Below are 16,159 nucleotides of genomic sequence, written 5' to 3'. Positions count from 1 at the left end.
ACGTCGTACCCATTGGTGCTTTGGGCTGGAATTTGTGCCCCCTTGTGGAGTCGCTGACTATAGACGCTCTGTCTTTCCAAAGCTTAATAGGAAATATCCACCGTCCATTTTTTGAACCACGTATAGTCACAAGGGTTTCAGGAGTGCTGGAGCCAATCCCAGGTGTCAACGGGCAGGAGGCGGGGTACACCCTGAACCGGTTGCCAGCCAATCGCAGGGCGCATCGAGACAAGCAACCATTCGCACTCACAACCACATCAATTGTGGCAATTTAGTGTCCCCAATTAATGTTGCTTGTTTTTTGGGATGTGGGAGGAAACCGAAGTGCCCCGAGAAAACCCACGCAGGCACAGGGGGAACCTGCAAACTCCACAAAGACGGGGCCAGGATGGAACCCTGGAGCTAAGAACTGTGGGGCCAACACTTTATCGCTAAATCACCGTTCCACCTAACAGAAAATAATAATAATCTTAAAAGAAAAAAAGGTAATACCACTTCAGGTAAAGCAAACAGAACAGGAACAGGTCTCAAAATCAGAGTCAACCACACAGTTGGGGGGTGGGGGGCAGATATACTAGGAATTCACAGACAATTAATGGAAGAAAGCAAACTGGGAAACAAGCTGTATGGTTGCAATAATTTTTCTCCAGTCATGCAATGTTCTTTTTTTTTAAATTCCCTTTTTGTCGACTTAATTTGTGATGTATTCCTATTTGGTTTACTTACCCAAGTCTATAAAAAAAAAACATTAGGGTCACACTGGTGTGCTTTTTCATTGTTTGTGTGTGTGCTAGTAGTGGGGTGGGCGGGGTGCACCTAAAGCTATGTGTGTGCGTCAAAAAAATTCTAATGAGAGCCGCAGCTTCATTAGATTTGCCAGTAAAATATTTGCAATAGCTCATTGGCCTCTAATGGACATCACGAGGAACGCTGCTGGATCCAATCGGTGTACGTTACATGTAATTTGTTTGGCATTTCACAGATGGTAATGCATTCACGAGTCGACATGAGGAGTCATTATAGAGCCAGAAACACAGACCACACCACAAAAAAAGGCCTCAACTCTTTCCGACAGTGATGATTCCCAAAATGCTTTTACTGAATAATATGTTGAGCCTCCAAAGTCGAGGAGCGCATACTGGAAATGCCAGCGCTTGATTCTGACATATTGCATTTCCACATATCGGTTTACTGGAAGCTAATTAATGCAATTCCATTCCTCATGAATATCAGTGGCTGGCCGGGGTCCAAATACGAGATAAGATTGGCGCACAGACAAAGCATGCGAACGGAGCAATAAAGAATAGAGCTGCTTGTCATGTGGGGAAAAGAAGCCACTGGCGATGCAAACTACGGCATACAAAACACCACGCCGCAATTGAACAAGAACACTTGAGGTTTGTTTACATGATAGCAACCTTGTAAAAAGAGGTTTTTCAAAAGCAATGTTGGCCTTTCCATGAACCTGCTGTAAAATGTACTGTATGCCAGCCCAGTTGTTCGCATTTTCCTTCAAAAATGTGTCCTGCTCCAAATGGTAGGCATTTTTCTGATTTCAGCAACGTAGGGATTCTTTAGAAATGTAAATCTTTCAGTTTCTGTTCTTTTTTTTTTTTTTTTGGGGGGGGGGGGAGTGGAATAATCAAGATTGGTAATTTAAAAAACTACCCAGGAGCATGACTCATTTACATACAAACCAAAAAGACGCGCGCAGACCTTCCAGGCTTTGGCTGTAATGTCCCATGTTGTTCCCAATGATGATAAAATATTACATTGCAGGACTTGCAGAAGTTTGTTTTTTAGTCAATGCCGCACCCAAGCACTAGCAAAAACAGCTGCTAACAAACAAATCTAATCCAAAGACGAGCTAGACATTCAGCTCATGTTTACTTTCGACATTAATGGAGAAAGTTAAAAAAGAAATGCTGTTGTTTTAAAATGCAATGACTGTCGGAGTATGTGAATAATCTAAGAAAAAGTGGTTATACTGGACGAGATTTCCTGTTTTCTGAGTGGGAAAGGTCTGGTCTCAAGCCAAAGTAGAAAGTTCAGGATGAAATGGTGTGTAATTTTAAAATCCCACCTTGGCACAGTCTGATCCAGGATGAAAGCAGAGACACTGCAGTGCGCAAAAAGCGAATTCTGTATTTTAAATATCGGAGGCAACATAACATTTACCTAAAAACCGTTTGGGAGGATTATCATCATCACCCCCACTCCCTCCCCCGTTGTTGGTAGCTCGCGAGAGGCTGGCTGCTTGAAAAGTAGACCTTGGGGTAAAAAAGTTTGGGCACCCCTGATCTAGTCCTTGGCAGGAGGAATAAAGACATGACAACCGCACTCAATTAGGGATGCCACTATCAAGTCTTTTAAGAATCGATTCTCCTATTGAATATTGATTTAATAATCGAATAATAATTCCAGACCACTATTAGCTTTTATAACTAACACTCATTTTATTCTTATATTAAGGGATGGGCTTCAATGATCAAACCGTATATGTTGCTAGTGAGTGTATGGAATTAATTTGGTGTACAGAATTTGAAACAGCAAAATGGCATAATGATAGCAATCGCAATAAGCATTAGCATGCTAAAAAATAAATAAATAAATACCATTCAGCTCACTCGTATTTATCATGTTTTACATACATTAGAAATCTAAAACTGGACTTAAAAAACAACACTCTTTTGTCATATTTGCATGTGTCCGTCCATCCGCAACAAATATCCGTGTGCAACGTGTTGTCGTGCCGCATACCGGGTTCTAGGACCTTTTTTTGGAGGGCTGAGGTTGAGGTAGAGCCGAATATTTTTGTGAACCTTTATTTTAAGTCAACTTAGCAGAGTTATTCAGGAGAGGGTGGGGGCCCTCAATTGAGCCAGTTTTTTTTTTTCCTGCATTTTTTGGTTGAAATTTTATTTTTACTTTTTATGGACAGTGAACACCAGCATGGTTGTGGTTTCACATTCTTGGTTTCAACTCTGCAATTGTTTTTTTTAACCTCTACTCCTTTATTTGGTGCAAACTTTGCCTATTTGCCATTTAAAACGTGTGACACTTTCAGGTAACTGTTGAAGTGAGTTGCGTTGCTTTCTTTAGACAAAAGCAGTACTTTGCCACCATCTTGGTGTGAAGGAACTACATTGAAGCAAGTGAAGTAGCTTTATTTAGACAAAAGAAGTGCTCGGCGAACCATCTTGTGGAATCTGTAGGCAATTGTAAACATTTTAGGGGATTCAGTTACTCCTGGATTTACACTATTTGTGGCAGGGATTGGTCATGAATAACGGAGGAACACTATTTTTTTGTCTCTGCAAAGCACAAGGAAGTTCTATCCAATCATTTTCCTAGTCGCATATCCTAAACAATGGTCGCGGGAGTGCTGGAGCCCTTTTAAGGAAATGGTGATATACAAATAAATGGACACTTGAAAACCGAATCCCACATACTAGAATCTCTTTTCTGTAGGATCTCATGAGCCACTGGCCCACTGGGCCCAATTCTTGCAGACTCTAACAGGTAAGTGACAAATTAGTCAGTTCACACCTTGACATGATATGTTCGTTGCCCTATCCACCAGGCCGTGACAAAGTTTTACGGAAAACTGTCCATTTTTTTTTCTTAATGAATTCTAACACGAGGGGGTGGTCTGACTCAAAGGAGTCACTGCTCATCTCGTCCTGCGGGCTGTGAAGCAGTATTTCATGACCAAGTCGCCAAATTACACTGGTTATTTGTGTATGTGGTGCATGCAGTAGATACTTCACCAAAAGTAGATTCAAATATGATTTAAAAATGTATCAAAATACAGTTCTGTTCCTTTGACAGCCACTAAACGCCACTAAAGTCCACGTAGTTTGTCACTAACCTTGGCTAATGCTGTTAAATTCTGACAACAGAAATAATTTTGTTAAAAAAAAAAAGAATACATTTTTAGACCCTGAAAATAAAACAGTCAACTGAAAATATTAAGTACAGAAGTAACTGAGTGTGCCTCCTTCTGCTGTTTGACAGGAGTTTCTTACATCAGTGTGCAAAGTACAGATTATGGACTGTTGGTAACCGATACGTCGTTTATCATTGTTACTGTAAACTGAAGCTCCTCTTTACTTGCATCGCCACTATAATTGTAACTGTAGCAGCAATAGCTTGAAGTATGTACTGTGAAAATGAGTTCCACACATTCAACAAATGGCATTCTGTCAGGAGAACAAGACTGGATTATTACTTCCATTCCCTTCACACTGCCTCTACTGCTCTGAGTACTCCTGCACTCCTTTCTTTTCATATACCCAAACTATCAAAACAATGTAAAGATGCTTTTCATATGCGGCCTGCCTCGCGGCGCATTGCTGAGATAAATTGGCTGTGACCTAACGGTGAACCTGGCTCATTTTCACGAGACCATTTAACAAAGATGCGGTGTTTGGTTTGGAGTGACTGAGAAACACTATGAGGGGGGGGAACTGGAAGGTGGCGCGGGGGGGACACTGAGAAAACAAAGCAAGTGTTGGAGCTCATAAATATAAATAACTTTGCCAATGAGCATACCTGTAGCCTTTCTGTGTATAATAAAGTCTGAGAAAGGTCAGAGAGAAGGACTATTAAAATGTATTGCTGTTTACTGAGGGTTGAAGTGTACCACAAAAGAAACTTTTAGGGAGCTATCCTTCTACACAGTTAATACTAAAAGTCTAAAGAAGTTCACTTCATCCCATCATTACTTTGAACTCTAATTGACGCAGTCACAAAAATGGAGAATTTTTTTTATATCAATACAGTACATCGGTCCGTCCGGGGAGGGGGGGGGGGGGGTTTACACTGAAAGTACAAGTGTCCATTTCTGAAATAAGGTATATATTCAATTCCCAGTCACGTTTAATATATACATCTGTTTTGACTGCGTATACATTAAATCTCCACTACATCCTGGTCCAGGTTTTTTTTTTTTTTTTTTTTAATGGCCAATACTTTTTTGTTTGTATTGAAACCACTTTAGGCTGGCAGGAAGCAAACACCTTATTTGTATAGTGTATGTGTTATTCATTGTGATATTATTGCCTGTATCCATTGCTCTTGCACTCTCTATTTCGTGTTGAAATGAGTGTGTTGTTTTAAATGTTTGAAGAAGAAGAAAAAAAAAACATTCTAAGTATTTCTAGATCACAGATACGCACTTTGTGTGTGTGGAGGGGATGAAACGTAAAATACGATGGAGGGGGATTTACTGATACACATGCAGAGATTCCCAACTTGGATATTATCTATGACAGAACCCTCAACATCCGGCAAAATATATAAAGAAAACTATTGAATGCTACACAGCATTTAGTGTACCAAGGTAACTTACTACTCATGTAACCTACTACACTTCATCTTTTCCTTTCAGCTTGTCCCATTAGGGGTCGCCACAGCGTGTCATCTCAGATGAACGCACATTTGTTTGGCTCACTTTTACGCCGGATGCCCTTCCTGACGCAACGCCTCTGCATTTTACCCAGGGAGAGAACCTTACAGCACCCGGTATTCCCAGGCGGTCTCCCATCCAAGTACTAACCAGGGACAAACCGCTTAGCTTCCAAGATCTGACGAGATTAGGCATTCTCAGGGTAGTATGGGCGTAAGGCCATGTAACCTACTACACTGGTCTCTGAAAATGTTAAATGTTTCTCTATGGTTAATGAGATGGGCAAATCAGTCATTGCGTGACAAGGTTTAAATGACAGACTTCTGGGGGTACAATGGTGACTTACAGTAAATCAGTCTATCCCTAATTTATGTTGATGCAGTCGTAAAGTCACAATTACAATTGATGTGTCAAAAGCACTTCCAGCCCATAAATATAAAACAATCGTTTTGAAAAAAACAGTGAATAATATAGTTACTAAACATGCTTTTTTGTGTCACGTGATGTGTAAATTTATGCACACAGTTCGTAATCTCTAAACTTTTTATGTCGAGACGATCACGGACAGTGGGCGGACCTTCCCATTAGTGTTCCATTTATTTTCAGTAACTGATCCTTGTATGAAATTATTGTGAAATGTGACGGAAGCCTCAAGCTCAAATATCAAGTACAGCAATAGAAAACTTTGGCAGGACATTTTGGCAAACAGTTAGATGTTGAAGTGGCAAGACCGACATCTTACATTAGGCTAATATTTGAGGGGATTGATACTTATTCAGGACATTGTTTCTGTCATCTGACATGTTGGGGAGCATCTACGCTTGTGTGTGTGTGTGTGTGTGAGAGAGAGAGAGAGAGAGAGAGAGAGAGAGAGAGAGAGAGAGAGAGAGAGAGAGAGAGAGAGAGAGAGAGAGAGACTGGTGATGGATGGCGAACAAAATCTCCAGAATCTCCATTAAAATGATCCCAATTTGCCAGTTCAGATGACAGAAGCAATCACTCTCTGGGAAATGTAATTTGGATTTTCAGTAAGCGCACAGCACTGTATCACACTGTACAATGCTAGGCAATTACTGTACAGCCAGTAACAGTGCAGTTACAATCATTAGCTGACATTAGTCACCAGACAGTGACGCCACATTGCCACACAATGAAAACCATTATTCCCAGCGCACAAATCAAGAGCGGTCTGCTGTGCAGCGTGTGCATGTCCTGATCCCGCTAATGGATTAGCAACGGAGCGCAGTGAGGTCAACTGGTTTTTGCCGTGGTGCTTTGACCCGAGCATACTGTAACTCGTCGCACAGCTTTCATACTCACCCTCGCATTGCGGCAGTTTTGTCGTGTTAACATAATCCAGAGTGACACCTGCTTAATTTGTTTCGCTATTCTAATAACCTTGCTTATAAATAGTCACAAGCGGCACTGCCTGCATGTTCACCTCGGTAGCCTCGGAGGAAATTAGCATTGGAATTTTTAATCATGTCCCCTTTTGACTTGCGTCAGCTGGTGAAAATACGGTTAAGGGATAATGAAAATGATGTCAAGTTGCATGTTTGTGTGGTTTTGATCAGGTGGGCTGATTTATGTTGTGTAAGACACTTCTATTTTTCTTGATGGGACTGAAATAAATATCCATCTATCAATCCATTTTCTGAGCTGCTTATCCTCACGAGGGTCACAGGAGCGCAGGAGCCAATCGCAGCTATCATCGGGCGGGAGGCGGGGTACAACCTGAAATGGTTTCCACCCAGTCGCAAGGCACTCAGAAACAAACAAGAATTCACACTCACAATCACACCTAGGGGCAATTTAGAGTCTCCAATGAATGTTGCATGTTTTTGGGATGTGGGAGGAAACTGAAGTGCCCAGAGAAAACCCACGCAGGCAAAAAATGCAAACTTCACACAGGTGGGCCGGGACTGAACCCTGGACCTCAGATCTGTGAGTCCAACGCTTTTCCGCTGCCCCACCGTGCCGCCTAGTGTGAACATTTGTAGTCATATTTTTAGATTCTATTTTAAAAAGTACTTCATATTACTGCTGTATTTTTTTAGGGTCTATCACGTTATTAGGATGGTAAGTCTTGACTTTCTTTTCTTTTCCAAGTACAACTTCATCGACTTCTTGCCCGCTCCATACACCTTGTTATGTTGATAATATATTCCTGAAGTAGTGGGCTGCCTTGATTAAACAAACATGCCATCAGCTATTTTTGCAGATGCTGCACAAATATATGGAAAATATCCACACCCCTTAAAAATTCTCACATTGCTTTTCTACTTCTTCCTCATTTAAAAAGCAGCAGTGTTCTCATATGCTGAGTCTGTCACGTTGTACAAAGTGAAGCCAGAGGGACAGCAAGGCAACGCTGTATTATTTATAAGAGGAGGAGAAAGAACATTATGGCAGCGAATTGAGCTTGGGAGTGTCACAAAAATAGGTCATTAAGATGGTCAGAATTAAGAACAAGAATACAACATACAGACTATAGTAAAAAGAAAAAAAGCCCTTAATAATAGTGGGCAGGCTTTTAAAAATGAAACAAAAAAACTAACTCATGTCCAACGAAAAAAAAAAAAAGAGACCTCCAATCTTGTGGTGAAGAGCAGAGTACGAAAGTGTCACAAAAATAGGTCATTAAGATGGTCAGAATGAAGAACAAGAAAGCAACATACTGCTACTATAGTAAAAAGAAAAAAAAACTTAATAATAGTGGGCAGGCTTTTAAAAATGAAACAAAAAAACTAACTCATGTCCTACGAAAAAAAAAAATGAGACCTCCAATCTTGTGGTGAAGAGCAGACGTATAAAACCAGCAGGTGCACTGTGGAAGCACTAATGCTTTTTGCAAACGTCAGCCGAGGACCATCAAGTGGTTTGAGAGGCCCTTTAGGGAAAAGGGAAAAAAAAATTCGACAGATAAATTGGTTACTTGGGAGGGGGAAAAAAAATAAAAGTTCCCACTAAATAACATTCAACATGGCAAATGGACAAGAGCAATGAAAGCAAAACTTTCCCTGAAACATGTTCAGATCGTTAAGGTCTCATTTTATTTAATGGAAAATAAGTACTGGACCTAAAAGTATAGTATCTCATACATCTGGAAATACTGTATGTTCAGTGCTGGGTCATATCTGTTTTCTTTTGATCTTATTTTAAAAGCACTTGAATTATGCTTCTAAGGTTGCGTTTCCTCAACCCCCCCCGCCCCCCCACACACACATTTTCAGTATAGTCAGTCACAGAAAGAACCCTACATAATATTTCATGTGCCGTATGCCCAGGAACTCACTGTGGACCTCTTCGGTTCAGTTAAAACAAACTCAAGTTGTAGGCTACAGACAACATCCAGACTTTTCAATTTGCATTATTTTGCACACAAAGGAAAGGAACAACGCCATTAACAGAGGACCCCAAGATTTTGGATCTTCCACTGGCAAAGAAGTCACGCATTCTTGGTTCTTCTTTTCCGTGTGTGTTCTCTGCTGGCAGGCTTGGTTTCAGTTAAAAACAACTCCATTTCAATTTGCTGTCAAGTCAAAAATGTTAGCGTCCAAACTCTGGTGGCCACCAAACGTGTAAAACATAACTTGATTCTTTGATCTCTCCAGCATACCCAATGGTGCATTTACCGAAAATATTACTCAGTTTCAGATAGCACCATTGAAGTTTAAATGCTATCAATTAAACTACGATGGAAACGAGCATGATATTGTCAATGTTTGCCATCTTGCAAATAAACCGTAGTGCATTTGAGTTATCTAAATGCACGGAAAACGCAATGTTTCACCAGTACAATTTGTTCAAAAATGGCAATGAAAAGCATAGGCAAATCCTTACACTCTTAAGCATCCATCACTTTTCTGTACCGCTTTTCCTCACTAGGGTTGCTGGTGTGCTGGAGCTCATCCCAAATGTCTTCGGGCAAGAGGCGGGGTACACCCTGGACTAGTTTCCACCCAATCGCAGGGCATACACCCAAAAAAAAAAAAAAAAAGAAAATTTGCACTTGCAATCACATTTCGTGGCAATTTAGAGTCTTCAATCAACCTTGCATGCATGTTGTTGGAATGTGGAAGGAAACCGGAGTACCCAAAGAAAACCCACACAGGGAGAACATGCAAACTCCAGAAAGGCATGGTTTGAATAACATAGGTCATCAGAACTGTGGCGCACATGTGTTAACCAGTTGTCCACCATGCTGTCACCACTTGAAGCACTTAAATGTAATCCAGACACTATTGAAGCTCTTCAGTTTTGCCATGTGAAGCCTTAAAAACACCAACCAATGAGTACCGATATCATGCTTTTGCCATTTACTGAGCAACATTTGGGACTATGTTTGTTATAGATACCTGCGTGAACTTGGACAAATGTCAAAACGCCAAAAGTCAAATTCCACTGGAGTTGTACAGCTTGAAAATTTTAGGGAAGTTTATTTTAAAAAAAATACATTTTTAAAGTCACATAAAAACACGTGTCATGCACAATGTCACACAATCTTTGGTATCATCAAGAATGAACCCCATAAGTATCTTTTGTCTGTGGTTTTTTTTCTTCTTTTTTTTCTTGATGGCACTAAAAGAAAGCTAGTGAGTCGTAGCAGTAGCCCAGCGACAAGTTTCCAGATTCTCTCTGCATGTCTAACGTCATGTCAAAGGACAGTCCAAGATATATATCCTTTTTTAGAAGAGGTCCTTTTATCTGTAGAAATTTTCATGCAGTACATAAACAGGAAAATGGTAAGCTGCAGACTTCCAGCGCTTGGGTAACTTGATTTGGGGAAAAATAGCGAAACAGAGAATCTATTGTAAGATAATAAAAAATGCGCGTGCTCATTATGCATGCTAACTGTGTATTAAAGCCAAAGCACATTCTTCATTTGATAACACAGCACATTAATTCTCGGATTTATGACGGCACACGCAAACACACACGAGAAACTAAGACCGAATACACAAAAAGTTGCTGAGGGTAAACAGTATAAATCAACATTGTTATGGTCGCAGCGATAAGATGGGGGAAAAAAGTAATTTCCGAATGCAAGATCTGAGTAATCAACAACTCTCTTTTCCAGCCCATCTGATATACAAATTGCAGCTAATGAAGCTTGTAAAATCAATTACCTGCTTGATACTTTACATGCAGAGGAAAGCGCAGGCAGGCTGAATGCATGATGCATGTGTAAATATACATTATTCCCAGCACAATATTTTTGCTTCATTTAAACTGCGACAAGCACTCCAAGCAATCCAACTCCTCAGTGCCAGACACACGTAAAGGCAAGTTCATAATGACTCGTTTAAAGCAAAGTGCACTAAATGTTTTAACATGATCAAACATGGCACGGACTAAGGAAAAAGGACAGCGCGGTTGGCCGAGCACTGTAAGAAAACTAGGTCACAAAATTCTAAGTGGTACAATTTGGAGTTGAACCAAAACGCTCTGTAAAGATGTGCCTCAAAAGTCAAATTTTACTCCTAAAGTATGTTTTTGGTTTGTTTTGGTTTCCTTTGGGGCTTTTGTTGTGATTTCATTGGGAGAAAACGTAATTCAGACCATAGTACGAAAATGTAAAAACAACAGTCCGACAAGAATGGATCCGGTGGGTTGATACAATGTGATGGTGATACATAGCAGCATCAATTCTCGTATAATTTGAAATATGAACATCTACTTGTTCTGTCAAGACAAACAAAATTAAGACGGCTTTGTGCATTTTTTTGAATTCATCAAAATTCCAACAACATTAAAATGCATGTTGTTTTCATAACCAATTTCTCAAAGCTTGGCAAATGTTGAATATGCACACCCTCTAATATATGACCTATATTTCTTTTTTCCTCCTTCTATGAATACTTTGTGCCATGTCCAAATCCGATTTCCACTTGAACTAATTTGACTGAATTTCTACAAAACAGAATGGCGCACACACTTATTTGAAAGTGTATATATTTTAATATATATTTTTTTAAATCATTAAATTAAATTAAAAATTATGTTCTCTCTTCATTCTGTCGGAGATCTTCAAAGCGTGACTCCGTTTACATTTTTGAGTTAAACTGAACAGTGGTTAAGACTTTTACAGCAGGAACATAAAAATATTCGTACACTGCATACAATAAATGCTTCATGACAGCAACAGGTTGACCCTGAAACTAAATTATTTAATGTGCATTATTCCCAATGGGAAAAGTTGCACTGAAAGGGGAAGAACTTTAAAGGTCTCAATTGCTGAAAGGAATACAAATTGTTGTACAGTTTATGAAAGGACTGCACATTATAATTCAGTTTCGTGAAAGGAGCTCTATAAATCTGTAATTGCTATGGGTTTGATTTTCTTGTACTTCCATCATACCATAATTATTAAACATGAACCACTGACATGCTGCGCAGTAGCAAAGAATTTTGTGATTCTCAGCAGTTCATAATCTAATTTGTACTGTGAGTTATAAATTATTAAAGCTCACTTCATAGAGTTTTTCTCCAGAGAAGTGCAATGATCTCAAGATTACAACCATATTCTCGGCACTGCAAAATAATGGTGGCTTTCGTGTCAAACTGCAGAACAGTCCATAACAAGCGTCTGACAGGTTCTTCTGATGGTCAGTGTCTGTCTTCGCCATGGCAACCGGCATTTGAAGGCGAGCGGGGGAAATGAGAGAACCTGGCGTACCTTATTAGATGACAAGCACAGATTTACCTCGCACGAATATCAGCACACAATAATAAGTGTCAGAAGACGATGAATCGTCTTTCGCAAAATTGCTTTTGTGTGCCTGAGCAGCATTTATATATGGCAGTTTATCTTTTCTATAGTGGCATTTCAACCCAAAGTCTGCAGCCAAGATAAACACAAGTCTCTTTTTATGTGACTTCCATCCATTTGATCACAACTAAGGTAGATTCAGTGACGCTTTATTAATATGTGCACTTAGCTACTCCAAGCATGTGGCTAATTTGTTTTGATTTTTAGTCTACCACGGGGAAAATAGACTGGATTCCATTAACATTTTTGAACACATTTTCACTAAAGGGTTCATTTTTTTTTTTTTTTTTTTTTGCTCACATAAAGCAAACTTTAGTTAGCTGTTGTACAATTTTCCTCACCGTTTCGTAATAACTGCCCCTCTAATTGAGATTCTCTACCAAGACCTGACCAGCAAGGCTAACCGAAGATGTAAAACAGACAAAACACAACAAGCAAGTTGAAACTCAATATTAACAATGTACCACATTATTTGTGGTTCTTAAAAAAAAAACACAACAACATTAATGCTCATATTTTGTTTTTTTGAATGACAAATTTAAAACATGCAGACAATAGCCATTAGAAATTTATAAGAGCACCCTAATTTCTTTGATTTCTTGTTCATTTTAATGCCTTGTGCCACTAAAGGTATATTACTGAAAGAATACAATTAATAAGAAAAATGTAGCTGAGTTCACAATATTTTCACTCATTTGGGTTGCTATCAAGAAAACCATGGACGATGTATAGATATTAGCTCTTAAATGACTCTTGTGATGTATTTTTATTGTCATTATGTTTTTCCAAACCAATAGCTTACATTTGGTTGAATCGGGCATTAAAAATGAACAAGAAACTGAAGAAACAAGCCACAATTTTTAGTTTTCCATGACTCCACATGAAATGATACTGTATACCCATGGTCAAAATGTATTTTGGCAAGTTAGGGGAGATATTTTTTAAAAACTTCAACTCCATAAAACAAACGAGCTAGTCTCAGACAGATTTCCAATGCAGTTCATTTAATAGCTATGAAGATGGTCTAAAAATTGTAAACAAATGACTTTTTTTAAATGAAGAAAAATGAGAGCAAGGAGGGGCTGATCATCATAATTTTCCGTTTCAACTCAATCTCTCCACTCGAGTGAATGTGTCTATAAAATGATGAGAGAAATATAGGTTGCTAAAATGCACTTAATTTGGCATGATAGATTGAGTCCATGCTTCAGTGGCTGTAATTGAATCTGTGACCTATTTCTTCTTCACAAGGAAATTGTCTCCTGGGTTGGTTTTCAGCAAACGCATTTCAAATGGACAGACAGCACTGATACATTCGCATTTGATCATTCGCATTTATATTCTAATGCACCAAATTCAAACAGTGCCGTGTACAGCCTCAGAATCAACACATAAAACACATATTTATCGGAGATTAGTACTTCATTTTACTACATACTAAGATCAACGAAGCAAGATCGTTTTTTTTTCCTCTCATTTTTGGGAGGGTGATGGGGGGGGACTGAATAATAGGGACTGTTCCCTATTGTTCTGGCACAAACGTCGTTGGAGTTTGACAATAGTGTTTCAATTCATCCATTTTCTTTGTAATCTTTCAATTCATTCCCATTACAAAGAAAAAAATAATCATGAATAGCAGATAAAGGAAAACCAAAAATATCAAATTAAAAAAAGAGAGATTTTTTTTTTTTGCTCTTCATTAGTGATCTGTCGAGGAATGGGCACAATATTGAATGGATAAACTGTTATGAAGTTGTTCATTTGTGTGGAATCGACTGTTGATTGTGTCTTAATGCAATAGTTTTCTTTCTGAAGAACATACAGCATCAGTGAAAGAGGTTCACACATATTGATAATTCAGACGAATTTAAGCTTTCCCCTACCTTCCAATCAAAATCAGCAAAGGCCCAGATGCCAGTAAAACATTAGCCTGAGCAGTTATCCTGTGGTGTAAAGTGTGTTGAGAGATTTTTCCCACCATGAGTTTGTCAAGGCTGACAACTGTAAGGTTTTTAACAAATGTTAAACCTGTTAAATAATCATTATAGCAAATCCTTATGTGTGGTTAAAATAGAATTCGGTAAAGCGACATGTAACACAGTCAATTCCGAAGCGACCAGAAGTCTTGCCTCCATCATTTCCTCGACCACTATTTTTTGTTCTTGTCTGTACCTTCCGAAAGTCTGGATGCCCTATGGCACCATACTGCTTCTCTCAGGTCAGTCTCGGTATTCTGACAGACAGCTGGATTGGGGGATGGACTCATGATATTACATGTGTTTTGGTTATATTAAGTCCATTGTACACCATAAGTGATTTTTTTTGTCCTCGTGTGTGGCGTCTCAGATTTTAAAGATCAGTTAAGATCCTTTCAAAGCCCTGAAAAGATTGCCATTGTTTGGATTATTTTAGAAGACATTTCGCCTCTCCTGAGCACATTTCATTTGTTCATGTTGAAAAAATAGCTAGCATAGTGCTAGTCTGAGGGGATTCCGTATGATCCAAATATCTATCCTCAAGGGTGGAGGCACGCACCAATCATAAATGGTTTCACTCTTTTGGATGCAAAACAATCATGACGATACAGTGGTGAGAGTTCTGTGCCAGTTAACAGCATGCTTTCAAATCATCAGTCTTCTGTGTGCATAATTTCATCCTCTAAAGTGTGAGAAATGATTTACAATGTTTCTATGCGAACTAGACCAAAGTTCAGTTCACTGTTCCAAAAATGAACTCGTTCACAGTTATTTGGGGTTTTTTCCTCAATATGTTGCTGAGTGGTTCCATCGTTTCCCATCGTCGCCATGTAGTCAGTCCACATTAGGAGCCAGCTGCAGGTTTATTCACCCTGCAATCTAAGACCCATGAGGACAAACATATGACTTGAATGACCTTTTTTAAAATGAAGACTTGAAACAGGAATGGGACCATTGTCCTTAATGTCCAAACATAAACACACAACACTGTGTCCCCCCTAAAAATATCTAAGATTTTCAAAGTCCAAACTGAACTCAAGGGAAAGCATAACTTTGATGAGGCCAGCAATGTAAATGAGTTTTTCGCCTGTAGGTGTGAATCTTGTGTGAAAGGTTGCCCTGCAATTGGCTGATGAGCAGTCCAAGGTGTTCCCAGTATATTGCCAAAATTCAGCTAATATAGTGTAGTCTCGACTCCCATCCAAATCACCACCCTCACCCATCTACCCCTAGTGGGGATAAGTACTACAGAAAATGGATGGATGGGATAAGAGTGGAATTGGCATGGCACTACTATTTTCCAAAGACATTACTTGAGGAGGGGTTTTGTTCCCACCAAAGTGACTAAAACAGAGGACACAAAGGCTGTTATTGAGGCATGTGCAGGAGGTCACCATAAATCCTGCTGTTTCATCTGAAACAACACACACGTTATAAAAGTAATGTGTTTGTGTGTGATTGCATGCTCAGGAATAAAACAATGCACCGTGTATTTTCTGAAACTGGTGTGGTATTTGCAGATAATTTCAGGTTAGCGGCGTGCTCGCTTTAAGCGCTTCAAGGTGACAGCGTGGCTCACTGCGGAGAAGTGACTTTCAGGAGTTTTCCACTGTTACTGTTGGGGCCTTTTCTCTGTATTTTAATTCCATATAAAATTAAGACGTGCACACTACGTGACTAAAGATTTTTGTAGTTAACTATAATGTGAGTCAAGTTGAAGTCATTTATTGCTGATGCCATGGAGATTTTTTCTTCACAGTACAACAGCCAGCAAACTTTTTGGCAGACAGACTTCGCGCGGGGAAATATTTAGAAACAGACTGACATGGAAGCGAAAACTTACAACTACAGCTCACGATTACAGGAGTTGTTTGAATTAGTGGGAGCCTTGGACATGTTTGTCTTCAATAGGTTGACTGTTTACATCCTGTGTTCCATAGCATAGCATGTTGTAAGATCAAGCATTTCTCTTTTTCACCGTTTCTATTTCACTTGCACTTT

At 39.3% G+C, this 16,159-nt stretch overlaps 1 pseudogene; it reads right to left on the bottom strand.

The window, feature by feature from the left end:
• Nucleotides 1–5,511: 5,511 nt before the first annotated feature.
• On the bottom strand, nucleotides 5,512–5,629 carry LOC133498731 (5S ribosomal RNA; annotated as a pseudogene).
• Nucleotides 5,630–16,159: the final 10,530 nt, after the last annotated feature.

Source organism: Syngnathoides biaculeatus, chromosome 3 (genome assembly GCF_019802595.1).
Source record: "Syngnathoides biaculeatus isolate LvHL_M chromosome 3, ASM1980259v1, whole genome shotgun sequence".
NCBI classification, from domain to species: Eukaryota; Metazoa; Chordata; class Actinopteri; order Syngnathiformes; family Syngnathidae; genus Syngnathoides; species Syngnathoides biaculeatus.
This window is presented reverse-complemented; position numbering and strand designations above follow the sequence as displayed.